General features: G+C 44.7%; 1 long non-coding RNA gene across 1 annotated transcript in view; it reads left to right on the top strand.

Moving 5' to 3' along the window:
* LOC149874937 (uncharacterized) overlaps positions 1–17,770 on the top strand; it is a 52,316-nt gene extending 34,546 nt beyond the window's left edge. The window contains exons 2-4 of the long non-coding RNA XR_016438791.1: positions 197–234; positions 1,632–1,935; positions 8,167–17,770. This is a non-coding gene — a long non-coding RNA (uncharacterized LOC149874937). The remainder of the gene's footprint in view (positions 1–196; positions 235–1,631; positions 1,936–8,166) is intronic.
* The last annotated feature ends 3,545 nt before the right edge of the window (positions 17,771–21,315 follow it).

Raw genomic sequence — 21,315 nt, forward strand, 5'->3', positions numbered from 1 at the left:
TTTTGGCTTCTGGATTTCCCATATTATCAAATTTAGTTTGTGCATCTCCTCAGTGGAACAGAATATCAAATTTGGTTTTTTATCTTCTTAGGAGTATGAAGGTTTTCTGTCTTGCATCATTCACTTCTGCATTAATTTCCTAGTCTCCAACCAGACTTGCCAATTTTTTAAAGTGTTTCTTTTGTGCTTTTTGCAGGAAGATCCAGAACATTATCAGTTGGAGTTGGAAAAGGAGTAAGTAAAATGATCCACAAACATCTTTGCAAATTAGAAACTGAATTTTGATTTTTTTCCCTTGCGCTTGCATCATTTTTGTACTTGCATTGTAATGGACTGTAATGTTGTTGCACAAACTATCATTCCCAGCAGGCTGCTGGGGAAAGAGGAAGGAAGCGGGGGGTGGAGATGGGATTTGGCATGAAGAAATGGCTTGGCGCAGAGAGTGAAAGAGAAGCAGCAGGCACTGGTGAGATGCATTTTGAGACCCAGGAGCTACAGCAGGTCTGACTCTGCAAGTCATAGCAGTGTGGCTCAGATGGGGAGCCTGGGATACACAGTAATTGAGTGTTCTTTGAGACTAAAGACTGATTTGAAAAACTGGAGTTAAGGGAGGGCTGACCATTTCATCAGTGTATTGCATCGCATTGTTAATGTTCCTTATTTGTTATCTTCAGGGATCCTCATTTTCTCTGATAAAAAAGTTCCCCAGTTTTCAGTTAAGAAAAGGTAACCCGAAATCCACATTTTTCTGTGATTAAAATGAAGCACCACTAACCACGGAAAAATGTGGGTTTGGGGTTACTTTTTTTTAACCGAAAATTGGGGATTTTTTTTTCAACAGAGAAAACCAGGATCCCTGGTTATCTTACCACATGTCCCTGAAGGGCTTTAACAATGTGTCTTTGTTATTGTCTGTTATGCATATTCAAAGCTTATGTACCTTAATGTTTGCTCACCCATGTTTTTCAATCCCCTTGGTCTGTTGGCCTGTGATCCTATCCCCCAAAATTCCCTGTATAAATTTGAAAATCCTCCTTTTGGCTCTTGTGCATTTTGGGGGGTTCAGTACAGCATTTTGTGAACATTTGCAGAAAATAGATTTCAAACCATATCTGAAATTTGTTTTGTAACAAAACAAACTTCATTGGGGGGAAAAATATTAAGGTGGCCTTCTTATAGGTTCATTTGTGAAGGAGCAGTGTGAAGGGTAGAATTGGAGGGCAGAGGAGTGTTGGTGTCACTGGGCATAACCCTAGGTAACTCAGAGGGATGGAAGACCATGAGTGTCGATGAAGCCCCTCTGCTCTAGGCCCAGGTGATCCAAGGCCCCTCCCCCGAACCTTTGTAACCCTTTCTTTGAACTTTTGTAACCTCCTGTAATACTGGAAAGCAGGATGAGTAGCAAGCAAGCTGAAACTCCCTAAAAACTGTTCTGTGGAATGCAAGGGCACCGCTCAGAGAGAGAAGGGAGGAGGGAAAGGGGAGGGGCAGCTAGTGGAAAACTACTGCAGAAAATGACCAGGATATAAATATACACTGCTGCAGGGCTAGGCGTGCGGGATTTGAGACCATACAGTCTCCCTGCGCCTTTTACTTGAGCTCAAATAAACTCTGTCTACTTCTCCCCCCAGTGTGTTTATTGGCGCAATGCACACCGGGCAACAAACCCAATTGTTGCATCCCTCGGGCACCTTGTGCCGGCAACAGTTTTTGGCGTCCAACGTGGGGCTCGAGGCTAACATTTCGCCTTGCCCGGATTCCTCCTGGGGCTGACGACTTGTGGCAACGACCGATGCCCAGCGTGTACCGGTGGTTTCATCGGGGGCCTCGGTGGAGACGTGGTTTGATCGACCCTGGAGGGCACAACGGTGCAACGCACTCAAATAGTGGAGAAGCGATTGTGGGTGACGGTGTGGAACTGGTCCCTCAGACAAGGTAGGATAAGCTCAGCAGTCTGAGCATTGCCCGTTAAGACCTGGGGATGCCCAGTGTCTCCCTGTTAGGGCCTGGGGATGCCCAGTGTCTCCCTGGAGTATGGGGCAGGGACAGAGTACGGTTGGCAGGGCACGGTGTACACCCTTAGAATGCATTCTGACTAATTGGAAACTATTTAAGTCAGATCTAATGACTAAAAATAATCTTAAAAGGTTCTGTACAGTGGAATGGCCTCAATATCAACTGGAGGATCAGGAAAGGTGGCCTCCAGAAGGGTCAATTAACTATAATACAATCCTCCAATTACTCCTGTTTTGTCAGCGGACGGGTAAGTGGAATGAATATTTGTATGCACAATTGTTTATGGCTTTATGAAATAAGACAGATATTTTGCAGAAGTGTAATTTGACTCCAACAGGATCAGTAGTTGTTAGTGTTGAGTCTCAGCATTCCCCCCACATTACTGTAATGCCAGAGTCGGTGTCCCCTTCGGCTTTAACACCTCCACCATATAAAGATCAGATGCCCCCGGTTCCAGAGATTCCTCCCTCAGTGGGATTTTATCCTTTACTTACTGAAACTGTAATAGCCCAGCCTGGGGCAGATGGGCGTGCAGCCCAGACCATGCAAGTATACACCCATGTACCTTTTAATCTGGTGGACCTGGCAGCTTTTAAGGCACAGGCTGGAGAATTTTCAACTAACCTGAGTAAGTTTATCTCTGTCTTTGAGGGATGTTTAGCTAGTCACAAGCCTGACTGGGATGATTGTAATATCCTTATACGAACCTTATTATCTGAAGTAGAGCGGAATCAAGTTATTTCCAAAGCAAGGGAGGAAGCACAGCGGAGGCATGAAAGGGATCCCGTCAATATTCCTGGTCCGGCAGATGTGGTTCCCCTAGCAGACCCTAGATGGGACCCTAACAACCCTGTGGATCATACCCGTCTTACCTCTTACAAAGAACTGCTTATGCATGGTGTCACGGATGGACCCGCGAGCGGCCGTGAGCTCGCGAGCGCCCCTTTGCCGTGCCAATTAGGGTGGTCTGACACCCTCTACTCGCCCGCCACGTCTTAGATCTTATTGGTTCAGTATGGGAGGCTGCCTACTCGCACCTAACGGCGCCGCAATGGTATCACTACCGCTCCAAAGTGGGGTCCTCTCCCCCAGCCTTATGGGCAAATGCGTGCCTCCAAAACCTCCCCTTTAGCACGCCCCAAGCCTCGCAGCTGTCCCGGGGGACGTTGTCTGGTCCCCTTCTCCTGTTCTGCGCCCTCTCCGGGCCTCGCCCTCTCTGGGGCCTGTACCGCGCTCACCGCGCCGCGCCCTCTCCGGGGCCTTGCCCTCTCCGGGGCCTGTACCGCGCTCACCGCGCCGCGCCCTCTGCGGGCCTCGCCCTCTCTGGGGCCTGTGTACCGCGCTCTCCGCGCCGCGCCCTCTGCGGGCCTCGCCCTCTCTGGGGCCTGTGTACTGCGCTCTCCGCGCCACGCCCTCTGCGGGGCCTCGCCCTCTCTGGGGCCAGTACCGCGCTGTCCGCACTTGGGGCTCAGGTGGCCGTAGCCGTGCCTGGCCCCCTTGACCCTTTCTTGGGTCTTTTGCCCCACTGGGCAAAGTGCACCGTGCTCACCGCACTGCGCCCTCTCCGGGCCTCGCCCTCTCTGGGGCCTGTATCGCGCTCTCTTGGCGCTACCCCCTCTCTGGGGCCTCGCCCCCTCTGGGGCCTGTATCGCGCTCTCTTGGCGCTACCCCCTCTCTGGGGCCTCGCCCTCTCTGGGGCCTGTATCGCGCTCTCTTGGCGCTACGCGCCTCCCGCGCTTGGGGCTCAGGTGGCCGTAGCCGTGCCTGGCCCCCTTGACCCTTTCCTTGGGTCTTTTCTCGTCACCCTTCCGGGCCGGGGTGCAACCCCGTGCTCTGTGCCACTCCGGCACCACCGTTGTGCCCCCCTGGCACCGTGCCCCTACTGGGCACCCGGAGCCCCCAAACTGCTGGGGAGCCCCGCTGAGGCCTCCTCGCTCCCCTACAGCCTCACCCGGTCCTCCGGTGTAAACTGTAACTTAAAGCCAAGCCCGAACTGTAACAAAATCAACGAAGAGCCTACCTGCTCGTAAAGCCAATGCTCCGTCCTACCTCTCATCAGGGCGATCTTGTTCCCTGCATCATTGCAGCCTGTTAGGGGTAAGGCTGCAACCCCCGACTCTGGCCGCTCAGCTCAGCCACAGAGCTCCTGCTTCTGCGGCAGCCAGAAGGGAACTGCTCCCTAGGCTTTGGCCTAGCTGTTTATAAGGGCCTGGCCCTGCCCCTCTCTGGGCCACATGACCTGCCTGGTTGCCCTAGCAACCCCCATCTGTGTTGCTTCAGGCCTCTCCTCTTCCTGGTCTCTCCTTAGGAGCGGGGCGCGGGAGTGCCCCGCGACACATGGGTTCAGGCACTCGGCTGTCTGACATAATAATTGGGCAAAGCCGTATGAAATAGTACAGGAGCCGAAGGAAAGTCCAGTTGCGTTCCTACAGCGCATCTGGGATGCCATTCGGCAAAATACCAATGCAGACCCTGATGACCAGGTGACGGAGGTGATTATAAAGGGTATTTTTACCAGCCGTGCAGCCCCTGATATAAAGCAGAAATTATAAAAAAAGGAAGACTTAATGGTTATGTCTGTAGCACAAATTCTGGAGACTGCAAACAGGGCGTATACCCTCAGAAAGGAAGAAAAGGACAGGAGACAAGTTAGAATGCTAGTAGCAGCAGTACAGGCTGGAGTCAGAGAAAGGCCACAAGAAGGTGGGAGAGGCAGAGGTATAAGGGGTCGTGGGTGCAGGCACCCTGGCCCACAAGAAAGATGCCTGGGACGGAACCAGTGTGCCTTATGCCAGCAAGAGGGACACTGGAAGAATGAATGCCCAGAGAAAGGGAGAGACTGTACTCCTGTAATGGCAGCGGAAGGACAGGAGTAGGGGTGTCAGGGGAAATGGAGCACCCCACCCCCAGAACCCCGAGTAAAAATGCGGGTGGGGAATTCAGAAATTGATTTTTTGGTAGACTCCGGGGCGGCACGGACTGCTGTAAATCAACCTCTTCAACTTCCCATAGCAGACTCTCTCACTGTGGTAAGTTCCACGGGAAAAAAGACTCAGTGCTCAGTGTATGCTCCTGCAGAATGTGCTCTGGGAGACTGGGCTCTTTCTCACAAATTGGTCTACCTTCCAGATTGCCCAACACCCCTGCTAGGATGAGACCTGCTTTGTCAATTAGGTGCATCACTGCATTTTACCAAGGATGAAATAACCCTCACATTGCCCCCCCTGAAAACGCATGGATAATGACCCTTGTGATTGAACCCTCGGCTATGAACGCCCGCCCCCCCCGGAGTGGAACCAGTGGGAAGACCAGGTATACCCTTTGGTGTGGGCAAGGGGGATCCCCGAAAAGGCTACACATCAAACCCCCATTAATTTCCAACTACTGCCGGGAAAAGGTCCGGTACGAATCAAGCAGTACCCAATCAAAAAGGAAGCCAAAGAGGGACTGCAGGAGACTATAGACCGTTTCCTAAAGTACGGCATACTGCGAGAGTGTCAGTCAGCCTGGAACACTCCTATCTTGCCTGTACTAAAGCCTGATGGCACATATCGACTGGTGCAGGACCTAAGGGCGGTTAACAAATGGGTTAAAACTATTCAATCCCTCGTCCCAAACCCGTATACCTTGCTGGCCTCCATAGGGGGGCAATATACTCATTTCTCAGTTCTTGATTTGAAAGACACTTTCTTTACGATTCCAGTTGACACTCCCTCTCAGGAGATATTCTCTTTTGAATGGGAGGACAGAAAAAGAGTTAAGAAACAACTTTGTTGGACAGTATTAGCCCAGGGATTTAAGAACTCTCCCACCCTTTTTGGCCAGTCCTTAGCTAAAGACTTGGAGGAGTGGAATAATGAGCGTGAAGTCCTCTTGTTACAATATGTGGATGATTTATTAATTGCTGCTGTAGATTTAATCTCTTGCCTTAATGCCACTGTGAGCCTCCTGAACTTTATTGGACTTCGAGGATATCGAGTGGCTCAAAATAAAGCTCAAATTGCTCTCCCTGAAGTACGATACCTGGGATTTCACATAAGACAGGGGGAGCACCAGCTTTCAGGTGGACGAAAGGAGGCTATATGTCAGGTTCCCACCCCAAGCAACCGTAAGCGGCTCAGGGCATTTCTCGGCATGGCAGGTTTTTGCAGGATATGGATCCCTGAATTTGGACTATGGGCAAAACCACTATATGACTGTGTAAAAGGGGCAGACCATGACCCCTTTTATTGGACTCCAGAAGCCGACAAGGCATTTAAAATACTAAAAAGGAAACTAATGGAAGCCCCTGCCCTGGGTTTACCGGACCTTTCTAAACCTTTCCAATTGTATGTGCATGAACGAAAACGGACGGCTCTGGGAGTGCTTACTCAATTGTTGGGGGCGTGGAAACATCCCGTTGCTTATTTCTCCAAACAGCTTGATCCAGTTGCCAAGGGATGGCCAGCGTGTTTACGAGCAGTTGCAGCAACTGCCCTAGTACTTGAGGAAGCTGAAAAGTTAACGCTGGGAGGAGTCGTGCAGGTGTATACCCCTCATATGGTCCAGGCTCTGCTAGACGCAAGGGGGGGTCTCTGGCTCACCCAGGCTCGGGTGGCTCGGTACCAAGCTAAGCTGTTGGAGAACCCTGAAGTGAGTCTGCAAACCTGCCCCTCCCTCAACCCGGCTACTCTCTTACCTGAAACGGAAGAACAAGAGCATGATTGTTTAGACATCATAGATGTACAGTACTCCAGCCGTCCAGACCTACAGGATCAGCCACTTCTGAATGCTGATTGTGAGTGGTACACTGATGGCAGTAGCATTGTTGTAGAAGGGCAAAGGAGGGCAGGTTATGCTGTTGTGACCCTCTAAGATGTTGTTGAGGCCAAGGGTTTGCCCGCTGGAACATCTGCTCAACTTGCTGAACTGGTAGCCCTGACCCAGGTGCTAGAACTGTCAAAAGGGAAACGGGTCAACATCTATACCGACTCTAGGTATGCTTTTGGATTACTGCATGCCCATGCTGGCCTATGGAAACAAAGGGGACTGCTGACAGCCCAAGGCTCCCCAGTGAAGTATGGACTCCAAATTCTCCGACTCCTGGAAGCTGTTCAACTTCCCTTGGCAGTGGCAGTAATGCACTGTAAGGCGCATCAGAAAGAGGATCAAGACGTAGCCAGGGGTAATGCCTGGGCAGACAGAGAAGCTAAAAATGCTGCCACCCTGAGGACGCCGAGACCTGCTGACACCCATATGCATGCCCTCATTCCATCAGTGGGGGAGCTCCTAGATCCCCAGTACTCATATGAAGAAAAAGAACTAGCCAATAAGCTTGATCTCCAAGAAAAGGAGAGATGGCTCTGCTCCACTGACGGGAAGATCCTCCTACCAAAGAGCCTGACCCGGTCGGTGCTGCAACGGCTACATCAAACTACTCACGCCAGAAGAGAAGCTCTCACTCAGTTAATGAACAAATATTTTCTAACCTCTGGACTTCAACCTCTGGCCTCCCAGATACAGGCCAGCTGTTCGATTTGTCAAAAGAATAACCCTTGACCCGGTCTCTCAGTATCTCCAGCCACTTTGGAACCTACCCCAGGCCCAGGACTAGTTTGGCAAATAGATTTTACTGAGTTCCCACGAACTCAAGGATTCAAGGATTCGAGATCTCCTCGTTATAGTAGATCGATTCAGCGGATGGCCTGAAGCCTTTCCGTGTCGCAATTGTACAGCCAAAACTGTAGCTCTAAAATTCATCCGGGAGATTATTCCCCGCTTTGGACTTCCCCAGTGGATGGAATCTGACAATGGAACACATTTCACTTCAAAGATCATCCAAAACATCTTACAGATCCCCTGGAAACTCCATACTCCATGGCGACCACAGGCTAGTGGTGTAATAGAATGTACAAATCAGACCCTCAAGCGTCATCTATCAAAGATCTGCCAGGAGGCCTCTCTGCGATGGCCCGATGCTTTGCCCCTTGCTCTGTTTCGCATCCGTGCCCTCCCCAAGGGAAGATTAGGGCTTAGCCCCTTTGAGATTATGTTTGGAAGGGCATGGCCTAAGAACGGGACGCCGGTTCTAGCAGGGGAGTGGGAAATAGGATGTAATATTTTGTCACGGTGTATGTGTTCTCTGTCTGCTGTTCTTTCTTCTCTCCATAGGTACACTAAAGACTTGCAGCCTCTTCCGCTGGATGCTCCAGTCCACTCGTTACAGGCGGGGGATTCCGTGCTCGTTCGTACCTGGAAGGATGAGCCCCTCCAAGAGAAGTGAAAAGGACCTCACACTGTCCTACTAGTTTCCCACACAGCGGCAAAGATCGACAAACACAAGAACTGGATTCATCACTCTCGTCTGAAACCGGTGCCTACTCCACCCGCGGAACAGTGGACCATCCAGCCCACCGACGACCTTGGACTAAAGTTGCTGTTTAAAAGGGGAAAAGTTTAGAATTAACAGTATGAATTCTAGTTTAAGTTTCAAAACTACTGTAACATTTTTCTTTTTTACTGTAGGCTTTCTTTTCCTGTTACCTTTTACTACATTCTCCTTACATGCAGGGTGGGGAGGGGACCCAGAAGACCTCATTACAAACACCTACGAAGCATTGAAAGTTACTTTTGCCCATCTATCCAGTCGAATGCGAGAGGGGCTTAATGGAATGGCAGGAAATGGGGAAACTTTTTGGATTTGTGGTACCTCGGCCTACAAATGGCTACCTGATGGAAGTTGCTACATAGGGTTTCTTGCCCCTCCCCTTCGAGTTCTAACCCACCTCCCACCTGGCCGCCCAAGACGACAAAGATCCCTCTATGCAACTCCGCCACCTATTAGTGAGGGAGACAGATTTGGCATGATCCTTCTCCCGTCGTATGGAGTGGGCCGGTTAGCCAAGCTGTATCATCAACTTTCTGCGTTTCTTACAAAATTTGCCAATGACACTCTAGCTATTGAAAAGAGCCTTAACTCCGAAATTTATCAACTTCGTTTATTATCTCTTCAAAACCGTCAGGCTCTAGATTATGTCTTAGCATCTCGGGGGTGGGGGGTATGTGCTCTAATTGGGAACGAATGTTGTACTTATATTCCAGAAAATTCCCAAGATATTAACAAACACATTTTTTCGGCCGAGCAGTGGAAAAGTCAGGAACGTGAACCCACTGTTTTTGATTCTCTCTGGAGCTGGTTGCCCAACCTCGGAGGCCTAGGAATGGACATCCTTCACCTCTTGGTCACCGGTGTTGTGTTGTGCTTAATTACCCTCCTCTTATTTGCATGCTGTAATGCCCTCCTACGCAAAGTCTGTGTATCCCCCTCCCCAAGCGCTTCACCCCTGCATTGAAGATCCCAGTTCCCAAACACTTAATCACCTTTTATCTTCAGAATATGAGAAAACTCAGCCAAAACTTTGTTGAGTATTCTCAAAGGGGGGAGATGTTGGTGTCACTGGGCATAACCCTAGGTAACTCAGAGGGATGGAAGACCACGAGTGTTGATGAAGCCCCTCTGCTCTAGGCTCAGGCGAGCCAGGATGAAAACAGGATGAGTAGCAGGCAAGCTGAAACTCCCTAAAAACTGTTATCTGTGGAATGCAAGGGCACTGCTCAGAGAGAGAAGGGAGGAGGGAAAGGGGAGGGGCAGCTAGTGGAAAACTACTGCAGAAAATGACCAGGATATAAATATACACTGCTGCAGGGCTAGGCGCGCGGGATTTGAGACCATACAGTCTCCCTGTGCCTTTTACTTGAGCTCAAATAAACTCTGTCTACTTTTCCCCCCAGTGAGTTTATTGGCATGACACACACCGGGCAACGAACCCAATTGTCTCCCTCAGGCACCTTGTGCCAGCAACAGGAGGAAGGAGAGAGAAACAGATTAGAAATGGGGGAGAGAAAACAGGGCTGGGAAGAGGTCCTGTTTGTCATGCCTGAGCCCATTTCACAGTTGTTTCATCAAGACCTTAGCAATCTCTAAATGGGTAACTGGAGGTGTCTGTGCCAACATGTGCCTCAGTATTGTGAGCTCTTCAGGGAGGGAAGGTGGAGACTGTATTGAGAGAGACTGTAAGGAGAATACATATGTAAAGCAGCTTGCAGATGTGGAAAAAACTGGCACTTTACTTGAAACTTGGCACGCTCCTGTGTCAAGCCCAGCACATGCTCGGAAGAGGCAGCGTGTTTGTGGGACCTAGCTTTCCCAACATCTGTATAGATGGTTTGGGTGCTTTAGTGAGGTTTTTAAAGAACTTTTATCTAACAGATGGTTGAATTAGCTTTAGATAAAAATGCCAGAAAGCCCCACTGAAGCGCCTGATCTATACAGATGTTGTGGAGCTGGGATGAACTAATGTGCTGCTCCATCTGGTACAGTGTGGTCCATTCTCCACCCCCACCATGTCTGTCAGCACCCTATTTTTCTAATATAGAATAAGACTGGCTGCTGTTGTTGTGGGTGAAATGGTAAGTGTCATATGTGAGTAAATACAATATTTTATTTTAACTGGATGAGAGTTAAATTGGATGAAAGACGTGAAGACTTCTTACATACTGCTGTCCACAGGATGTTGCCATCCCAGCGCCAGAACCCTCTATTCCTTGGAGGTGATCCTCAGTCCCTTTGTCAGTATAGTTCCTCACTGCCATTGTCAACTTTCTGAATCTATTTTTGGGCTATGGAATATGTTGGTGATAGGCAAGTGTGGCCAGGTACCTGGATACTGATGAGCTGTTAAAATAACAAATAATAATTAAAATTATTGATGAAGATCCTATTAATTCTGTGGGGAGAATTAGACCAAGAGAGCACAGCTGCTATGTAATTTTGGGTACAGAGAGTTTAGCTTCACTGAGACTTCAACTTCAGTGGGGATTAGATTAAACCAATTAAACCAAATTAAACCTATTCTGTTTCTGCAGTGCAGATAATCTTCTTTCTTTCAGGATTCTGGAAAATCAAAACTTTTGAAGGGTGGGTAGGAAGAATTGCTCTTCCTAAAAATAAAATTTTCATTTTAGCCTGCTTTCTGTGGATAGGCGAGCTCCTTTTTCAGGTTTCCTCCCTGCAATTATATGCGTTTACACTGCAGTCCTAGAAAGGTTCATAAGCTGATAGCTGTGCTCTGCCTGGAGGCAGTGATTTGGGCCAACATTTTCAAAGTGATTAGTGAGTTAGAGAACTCCATTTTTGGGTTCCAACTTGAGATGCCTAAAAGACACCTGATTTTAAAGAAGCTGAGTACTCAGCTCTTCTTGAAAATCAGGCTTCTTTATATTGTCTCAAGTTGAGCACCCAGAGGCACTCTGTATCACTAGTTAGTTTTGAAAACCTCCCATCACGACCAAATCATTAAATAGAAATAAAGGGGCATAAATTAAATTATGGGATTTGCTGGCTGCTGTAGCAACTAGCTCCTCTTCACTTGAATAGGATAGTTGTCACGTAAGCAGCATCATACATGTAAGGAGCTGATGCTGATCAAAAATAAGCATTACATGAATGGAGGTGTGAAACTTAGGGAGTTTTCTAATGGAAGTTTATATTTATAGGGCTTCTCATCCCAGTGTTTCTCAGATCCAATTCTTTCTAAACTGCCACATTAATATGGTTGGACTCTTTATATGCTACCTTTCTTCATCACTGATGGTATATGTTCAGAGTGTACATTTCCTTTTGCCAAAACAACAACATCCTTACACGCCACACACACACATGCATCTTTCAATAAATAAATAAAAACAAAATAAAACATACAAAAAACTACCTTCTCCACCCTCCCTCAAATTGCCACCATCACAGTCTTATTGAAACTGTGGAGCTGGATTCATTTTTCCTGCCTCAAAATCAGATATACCTCTCTAGGGAACTCATTATCTTTGAGGGTCCTGCCCTGAAAATCAGTGCTGTTATAATGGATCTCACCTTGCCTGCCTGCTCTACCTCCCAATCATCAGAGTGGAGAAGAGGATCAGTGCTGCTTTGTCTTGTTTTTGTTTTCCAATGGTATGATGAAAAGCCCTTTTCTAAAAATGTTTGCTTTTAAAGACTAAAAGCAAACTCTCTGATGAAGGTGAGGCATGGCAACTATTAGATCCTGAAATGGTGGTAAGTATATAATTTAAAACAATTGTTGAAAGGTAGAAAGGAGCAAAAAGTCCCCTGACTTTGTATGCGAGTTAGGGGTGATGAGTGAGTTTACAATATGAATTCAAAACGAAGGAGTTCACAATCTGAACTCAGATCCAAATTTTGCAGATGGTCCCTAAACTCTAATGGGACTAAATCAAATCCCAAAACACAATGTGTGAACTTTGTGGGGATCAAGATCCAAATCTAGATCTGAATTTTGCAGCTGGAGCCCATCTGTAGTTTGAAATTGCATAAAAAAAATAGCGTGTGGAGAGGTGGCAGGAGGAGGAGGGGTGGGGGTGTGTAATGTCTGCCAAATGTTCCTAGCACCCGGAAACCAAATACTTTTCAGCCTCTTGCACACTTAGGTAAAAATTGACAGGTGGCACCCTAATGGGAGTTTGAACCTGCACAAATTTGCCACTTCTAACTTTCACAGTGTTTGCAAAAATAAACCGACAGCCTTGGCTGGCTTTTCTTGACTTAGCTTTAAAGCAGCACATTGTTTCAAATCACATTAGTGCACACATGCAATGGCGAGATTCATTTGGTTTCAAGGGGTTTTTTTCCTTGTCACTGATGGTGCAGAACCTGCTCCTGCTCATCATTCTCTTTTAATCTGGCCCAGCGATGAAATGGACTACTGGGGCAAGCTTGGCAATTGAAGGATCCAGATGCTAAACTCCAGGATTAATTTCTCTAGCAGAGGCATCTGGGAGTCAGCTCCTTTCCCCTAGCTTTCCTGGCAGACTGAATTAACCCCCAGCAATCCAAAAGGCTCATTTTTGTGTCAAACTGGGAGTTCAATTATCCTGGCAGGTAGGGACTGCCAGATTGACTTTGTCAAATGAAGGAATTTGTATTTAAACATCAGTGCCTTGATTTTCCCAGGGCTGGAAGCTTAGTCATTGAAGACTTCTGTATTTGATAATGATGCTTTCCTTTGGCAGCTGCAGCCGGATGAGACACAGGGAGAAAGTTGACAGTAGCTAGTAAGAACAATGAAGGCTTCAGGGGAGAGAAAAAAAAAGTTAAACAGTGATACAGTGTCTTAAAATAGGGACACATAGGACATGATCCTGTTCCCACAGCATCATAAATCAAGAGTAGCTTCTCTTGAATCGGCAAAGCTCCAAAATGTAAAATGAGTGCAAGTGAAATTAGTATCCAGAGTGTCTGTATAATTAGTTCTCGTGCACATTTCACCTTGTCCAATTGATATTGGTTTATGATTTTTCAGAAAAATCCCCTATTTGAACTTGATTGCTGGGAAATAACGCACAACACAGCTGCTTGGATGAAATCTTGCCTTCTCTGTTGCTCCCCACACCTCAAAATTCACAATGAAGTGACTACAAGTAATAGTAATTGGTGAAAACGATAGTAAATATTACACTCATTTTGGTCAGGTATATTATAATGAAATAGGGTATTACTCACGAGAAGCCCTAAAGCAGTATTGATACAGTACCCCAGGGATTCTAAGTCATAATCTGAGAACAGCAGATACATTAAAAAAAAGTATTATTTATTTGCATTCAGAAACAGAGATACAAGATGCAGAATGCAGTGGTAGAAAGAGATAGCATAGCAAGAATAATGACATAGGATTTAGGTAAAGCAGTTGGAAGCCATCATAGAGAGAGTAACTCAGTCTCCCAGAAGCACCGAACAACGATTATATGTAACAGGGCGTAAACGCAACATTTTGTATTTGAAACCAGTTAGTTTTGTCAGCCTAGGTAAACTAATTGTGTGTAACTCATGCAATAGTTCGTTAACTATTGATTAAAATAAAGGTGAAGGGAAAATAAATTTCCTGTGTCTCTAGCAAAATTGTGTATGGAGGGGTTGGGGAATAATTTTGTGCCTTTTGGGCTCTGATAAAATGTCATCTGGGTCTGTACTACCAGGCCTTTCAAAAATTGTTTGATGAGTTGTGTGGAGGGTGAGTAAAGATGAAGGTTGAAGATAGGCCTTTAAACTCTAAAATCCACATTCCCAGCAAGAGAGACAGTAGGTGCTTTTTATAAGTTAGCTTGTTTAAAACATTGATTCTGCTGTCTCTAACAGAATTCATAACTTTAAAGGTAGGGAATGTCTCTGAAATAGAAAAGAATTTCAAACTAGTACAACTTTCTAAGTGTATTTGCTGTATTTTAGGAGTGATGGGTAATAGTAATAGATAGGTTCAAAATCAGCTTCTTGTTGACAAGGGAAATTGTATTCTGCACAAAGTACTTCGTGGGAGATTTCACACACACAATCATCCCTTCTCAGGTAGACACAAAAGGTGGAATTTTGGAGTAGTTCCATTGCTTGCAGGACACAGTGTATGGGAGCGCAGAATATATAAAAGGTCATGAATGAGGCAGGATATGTATTGTATTCATACTTCAGAGAACATGTAATTAAGGTTAGCTGGGTTTTATTTAACTAACAGAAAGAGTACAATGGGCCTATGTAGTATACAGTACTGAATCCATTTATTGTTGTAGGTCTGAAGATTGATCCAAGAGCCTGTTAGTTGCAATCAAGTTCTAATGTGATGCCAAGATCTTGGATCCTTGGTTCACAGGTCTGAGAATTGTTGGTGAGAAATAAATTAGATGCTCTAGGTTACATATTTTTAGAGTCTTGCTTTGGTCAAGGTCTTGTCAAGAGACATGAACTTAAAAGATGATAGGTCATCAGAGAGATAAAAGTCTAAGGACAGATTTGAAGTCTTTCTGGGGAGGAACAGACCTGTGTTCCTGTTAAGGAAAACTTGCCAGTATTTTATTCATAATAACATTAATATTTCTTGTGCACCCCATATTTATGCCATCTTGTAAAATTTGAATAGTCCTGCCCCATGGAGAATCCTTGGAGCGCTAGAAGCAGAAAGCAACAAATATACCACCAAGAGGTGGCAACCTTTTTCTCAAGTTCTGCAGTGTATTCATTATGGGTGATACCCTGGCCCCATTGAAAGCTCAACTCCCACTACAATTAAGCCACGATTAAAGGTTTTCACTCGATAATGAGATTTGATTTGATTTCTTGTGGTAAGGATGAATAGTCTGTAGATTACGTTGAATAATAGAGTTGAGTAATGCCAACAGTCTTTAATGTTTGTCAGAGTAGGTTTTGTTAGCAAAAGGTTCAGTACTATGTAGCCAAACCCAGTTACAATGAAAAAGGATACCCAATTATAACATTGTTGTCATGGTTATGGCCTAAGACATTTTGAAACTTTTTTTGGCTGTTCTCCTTTACAAACCACTTCACATCGTATTGATTTTCTTTTCAGACCATGTTGGTAATAGTATAAGCGAACATGTATAGAGAATATAAAATCTGGGCTAGACTGTTCATCTTGAGGAGGTAAGTTCTCCCAAGTGAAGCAAGGTAAGGTCATCTTCCTTTCTGGAACTCCTTGAGTGAACAGATAGTGAACAGCTTGCTCATATCAGAGTATGATATTAGTCCCAGGTACTTGAGATGCAGAAGTGGCTGTTTGATTCTGAGAGTTATAAAAAAGAAGACATGAATGCTGACATCCCAGAAGAAATTGTCTCACTTAGACATATTGATTTAAAAACCAGATTTTGGGATGTGTTTTTTTTACTCATGTCATTAAAGCATCTCATCTCATTATTTAATTTAGATTTAGAGAGTATGTTGTCTGCAAACAATGTGATGTTATGCTTTTATTCATTTATATGGATACTGATGATATCCTTGCTTGGCAAATTGCTACTATGAGAGACTCTGTAGATCAATTTAATTTTCAGTAAAACCTTCCTACAAAAAAGCTGCCATATAATTAATCCATGGAAGCCTGTAAAAGCTGGGGAAACTCTCCTTTAGAAACATAAATTACTTCTTTTATCCACATGTTTAAATGAATTGGTTTGAATAAAGGAATGCTCTGAACAATAGAAAACAAACCACTCATTTTTCACTGAAAAATGTAAAAGTTTATGCTATGCTAGATGGCATTTAATAATTACATCTGTGTCTATTCCTGAGCTATTTTAGAATCTTGATCTGAAGTTGATGTAGTTATTTGAACTATATCAGGCCATATCATGGTGATTTAGAAAAAAACTGCTCATCCAACAGATCGAATATAAAGGACTGAATTCAGAAGTGAAGCTTATGGTACACTACTTTAAGTTAATCTGAGTTAGTCAAAGGTGGTAGTGCCTAATATGCCTAAATTCATCCCATTGGCTCTTTTGGGGATGTGTTATATCCTTTGTTTCTCTGTTTAATTAACAAGCATTTCTTTTAAAAATGTTATCAAAATTGTAGGTTGCTTTAGGCTGTCAAAACTAATACAAGTAAGTTTCCCAGGATACTTCATTTATTTCTGGGTACACATGATATCCAGAAATTGAGGGCAACTGCCTAAGAAAGGAAAGATTGGGAGGCATTTAAATTTCTTCCTTCTTATATTCCAGAAATTGAAAAGGCCGTTGGGTGTCCAGGGGAACATAAAGCTCCTGCCTGAGTTTTACCTGGGAGGGATTGTCAGTGAAAATGTTAACTTATGAATTATTCCCAACCAATGACTAGGCATTTTGGCAGCCCCTCTATTTCCTGACTCTTGTTAAGACTTAGATAATGTTTTTCACCTGGGCAGTCAATGATATTAATCCCTAGCTGGAGTTTTATACTGTCTAGAAATGGATTTAAACTGTTCCTCAAAGAGAACCAGATACAAAATCTAAGAAAATAAAAGCATGGGACACTTTGTCTCAAAGTTGTCAGGCACCATACACATGCCTGAACTGCAGTATTCTTGTGGCCTGGATTTTATTTGTGCTGATATATATTTTATTTCATATATATTTTACTTCCTATAAAATAGAAGCCATAGCCAAGATGTTATGTTCGTAGTAATTGTTACTTTACTAGCTCTATAGTCAAACTTTGACTTGGGCAAAAGATTGGTGGGCCCTCCTGCTCCATCCATCCTCCCCCTTATAGGTCTCTTAAGGCTAGGATGAAGACATGTCACAAAAATAGATGTGTTAACAGTTTTACATGCACTTGACTAAAACAGAGTGGGGTTTTCCTTAGAGGCTTAAATATCTAAAAGTTACAATAATGCTTCATATCTTCAAGGATCACCGAAGTGATCATTTTATGTTTCTTTGTGTGTGTGTCTGTCATCATGTTCTTTTTATATGTCATTATTTGTGAATCTGTCTGTGCTTCAGGAATGCTGTCACTGGAGGGTGTGGAAAATGAATGTTCTCTCATAGAGAATAATCTGGTACTTTACTTTTATTTCCAACTTAATTGGATTAATTTAGCTAAGGTTTCTTCACTTTTTTAACCTATAAAGCAGAGTGTTAAACACACTGAGGTGAGCAACATAGGACAGTCAAGTTCTTTGCTAACTCAGGCAATTATAATGTGTATTCCCTGTTCATAAATGTATCAAGCCTCATTATAAAGCATTGGGTCCTTGTTTTTCTAGGCTAAACATGCCAAGCTGTTTTTTTTCTCAGATTTACCTGACCTTGATCTTGGGCAACATTAGGGAATGGCTAAAATGGGACATCATTAATAAAGAATGAAAGAAGAGAAAATATTACTACCAATCAACACTGGTTCATGGAAAATAGATCCTATCAAACTACTCTGATACCTCTTTCTCTTGTTTGAAATTTGTTTGATAAAAGGAACAATGCTGGTGTAATATTATTTTCTAAATTACTTGGACTTGGTAGAGTACAACATTTTAAGAAATTAAGGAATTAGAATGATACAAAATCCACATGACATATATTAAATAGATTAAAAAATGGCTGTCTGATAGGTCCCAGAATGTAACTGTAAATAGTGAATCATGAGTAATTAGCCAAGCATGGGTCCTTTACTAAATGAGGGGGGCAACCTAGTGAAGGAGCCTAGAGGAAAGGCTGAAGTATTCAATACCTTTTTCATCTCATTCTTCACAGGCAAGGCCAGCTCTCAGACTACTGCACCTGTCAGCACTGTTTGGGGAGGAGGTGAACAGCCAACAGTGGCAAAAGAACAGGTTAGGGACTAAATCTGGACTTGTACAAGTGCATGGGGCTGGATGCGAAGCACCTGAGGGTGTTGATAGAGTTGGCTGATGTGACTGCAGAGCCACTGCCCATCATCTTTGAAAATTCATGATGATTAGGAAAGGTCCTAGATGATTGGAAAAGGGCAAATATAATGCTCATCTTTAAGAAGGGAAGAAGGACAATCCAGAGAACTACAGAACAGTCAGCCTCACCTTAGTCCCTGGAAAAATCATGCAGCAGATCCTCAAGGAATTCATTTCTAGACAGTTGAAGGAGAAGAAGGTGATTAGGAAGAGTCAGCATGGATTCAACAAGGGCAAGTCATGCCTGACCAACATCATTGGCTTCTATGATGAGATGACTGGCTCTGTGGATGTGGGGACCAGTTGATGTGATATACCTTGACTTTATCAAGGCTTTTGATACAGTCTTTCCCAACATTCTTACAAGCAAGCTAAGGAAGTATGGGTCAGATGAATGGACTGTAAGGTGGACAGAAAACTGTCTGGATCATCGGGGTCAGAGGGTAGTAGTCAATGGTTCAATGTCTAGTTGGCAGCTGGTATCAAGTGGAGTGTTCCAGAGGTTCGTCCTGTATCTGGTTTTGTTCAATATCTTCATCAATAACCTGATAGAGTGCATTCTCAGCAAGTTTGCAGATGATACCAAGCTGGGAGCATTAGTAGATATGCTGGAGGTTAGGGCTAGGATTCAGAGTGACCTCAACAAATTGGAGATATGGACAAAATGAAATCTCATGGGTGATGGCTAGAAAATGGTATTTAGAGGTTTGCTTTTGGGAATTGGCTTGTAGTAAAATAGTTATGCATTACAACAAGGGTCCAGGCCAATGGCAAGGGTTAACTGATTTCTAAAAGCCTGTTTCTTAAAATTTTCTCAAGGCCCACTATGTCTGACAGGCAAACAGCAAGGAGATAAGGTGGCACCAGGTCACAGTGCCCAGCTGAAGGGCCCCTGGGATTTCCAGCTTTGGGGGAACAGAAAAATTAGGAGGACACCAGGAAAGCCCAGATTAGGACATGTACATGTGATGGGTTTATGAAACAAAGGAATATGTTGATAGGACAGAATGTGGACAGTATGACGACCACAGAGAGACCAATCAGCAAGGCCCCAACAATGAAGCATCATCGCAGAGAGAAAAAGATACAAAAGAAGGGATTTTCAGAGCAGCAAAGTGTCCCCAAGAGGGGAAATTGAGGTCATCAAGGGCAGAGGGCATGCCACCAGCCTGTCTCACCCACTCCATGAGGTGGGGAAGATGGGGGGAGAGGGAGAGGGAGGGGGAATGGGCCAGGGCCTTGGCCTTCGACCTCCAGGCTGCTTACACCTGACATTCAAGAGAGAACCTCAGAGTAAAGTCCTCATACTAGTCAGACATACCTTGACTCTGATGATAACTTTAGGACTGGTAGATATAGAATTGCTTGCATTATTATTTCTGCTATCACTGTGTATCAATACAATTTTACCAATTATTGACTGGAAAGGCAGTGGTCATTCTGAGGGTTTTGGGTCTACCTAGACCAAGGTATTTGGGTCATAAATCCAGTGCCAGCAACTGGAAGTCTTTATACATATTCCAGGGATGGGATGGTGAGGTGCTTTAATTAGAGTGGCTCTGATGAGGTTTAGTTAAAGTAACAAGCCACCATTTTGAAGCACAGGGATGCTGAATAGATGTGACACAGAGGCTGCTGGAGTTTACTAATTAGTATGCTCCAGCAAACTCAATTAATTGAGTCTGCTATGATGTGTGCTAATTAGCATGCATCAGAGCAGGCATCTGCCATGTGTATAGGGGCCCAGTGTGGCCTTGTTGCAAAAAAGGTTAATGGCATATGGAGCTGCATTAGTAGGAGCATTGACAGCAGATCAAGGGAAGTGATTCTTCTCTTGTATTCAGCATTTGTGAGACCATGTCTAGAGTACTGTGCCCAGCTGGGGGCCTCCCACTACAGAAAGTATGTGGACAAATTGGAGAGAGTCCAGCAGAGGGCATTAAAAATGGATGGGGGCTGGGGCACATGACTTCTGAAGAGAGGCTGAGGGAACTGGGCTTATTAAGTCTGGAAAAGACCAGACTGGGGGAGGAGGGGAATTTAATAGCCTTCAGCTACCTGAAGGGTGGTTCCAGAGATGATGGAGCTAGGCTGTTCTGAGTGGTGGCAAATGACAAACAAGGAGCAATGGTTTCAAGTTATAGCAAGAGAAGTTTAGGTTAGAGATTAGAAAAAAAAAGTTCTTACTAGGAGGGTAGAAAAGGACTGGAACAAGTTACCCAGAGAGGTTGTGGACTCTTCATCCTTGGAGGTTTTTAGGACCTGGTTAGACAAACCTGTGGCTGGGATGATCTAGTTGGGGATAATCCTGCTCTGAGCACCGGGTTGAATTAGATGACCCCCTGAGGTCCCCTCCAAGCCTAATTTTCTATGATTCTATATTTGTAGTGGGTTGTGATGACTCACCCCAACTGCTGACCAGTTCCAACACCCATGATCTCAGTGAATTTATAACAAAGGGGCAAGTGTTACTGGTTTATGAAGTTGCAGGGTCCAGAACTCCATGGAGTATAGCTGGTTGATGTTATCTGTTGTGTTGTAGGTTCAGTTCATTGAGTCAAGAGCTACTTTAACAAAGAAGTTTCTTTATTTTTGCTAACAACACAAACCCACAGATTCTCTTTCAGCTCTCTCTCTCAAACTCCACCAAACTCTTAGTAAGTATTAGCATCACATCTCCCCTTTCCATGAAGAAAACACAACCCATTTCACTCAATATCAATATACATACAATAATTCAAATGATGAATTATTTGCAGTGCCTTCACAGTCTTGCAGATCTGTGAGGCATCACATTAGTTTGCATTATCTTGATCAGTCTGTGCTGTAGTGTCTATGTTGTCTCATTCAGTCTGTTGTCTAGCCTCTTCCATGTCCATCACATGTTCAGATACTGTTTCTACTTCTGCCCTTCCTTGATGTGCTGCAGGTGCTTCCTACCCCTTCTGTAGAAACTTCCTTCACTTGGCACCACTTCATAAGATCTAGGAATTACCTCACAAATGACAACTGCCTCTGCATCCACGTTTTACCATTGTGCATGTCTTGTCTT

The sequence above is a fragment of the Crocodylus siamensis genome, chromosome 1, assembly GCF_052110815.1.
Source record: "Crocodylus siamensis isolate JL-2025a chromosome 1, ASM5211081v1, whole genome shotgun sequence".
Lineage (NCBI taxonomy): Eukaryota > Metazoa > Chordata > Crocodylia > Crocodylidae > Crocodylus > Crocodylus siamensis.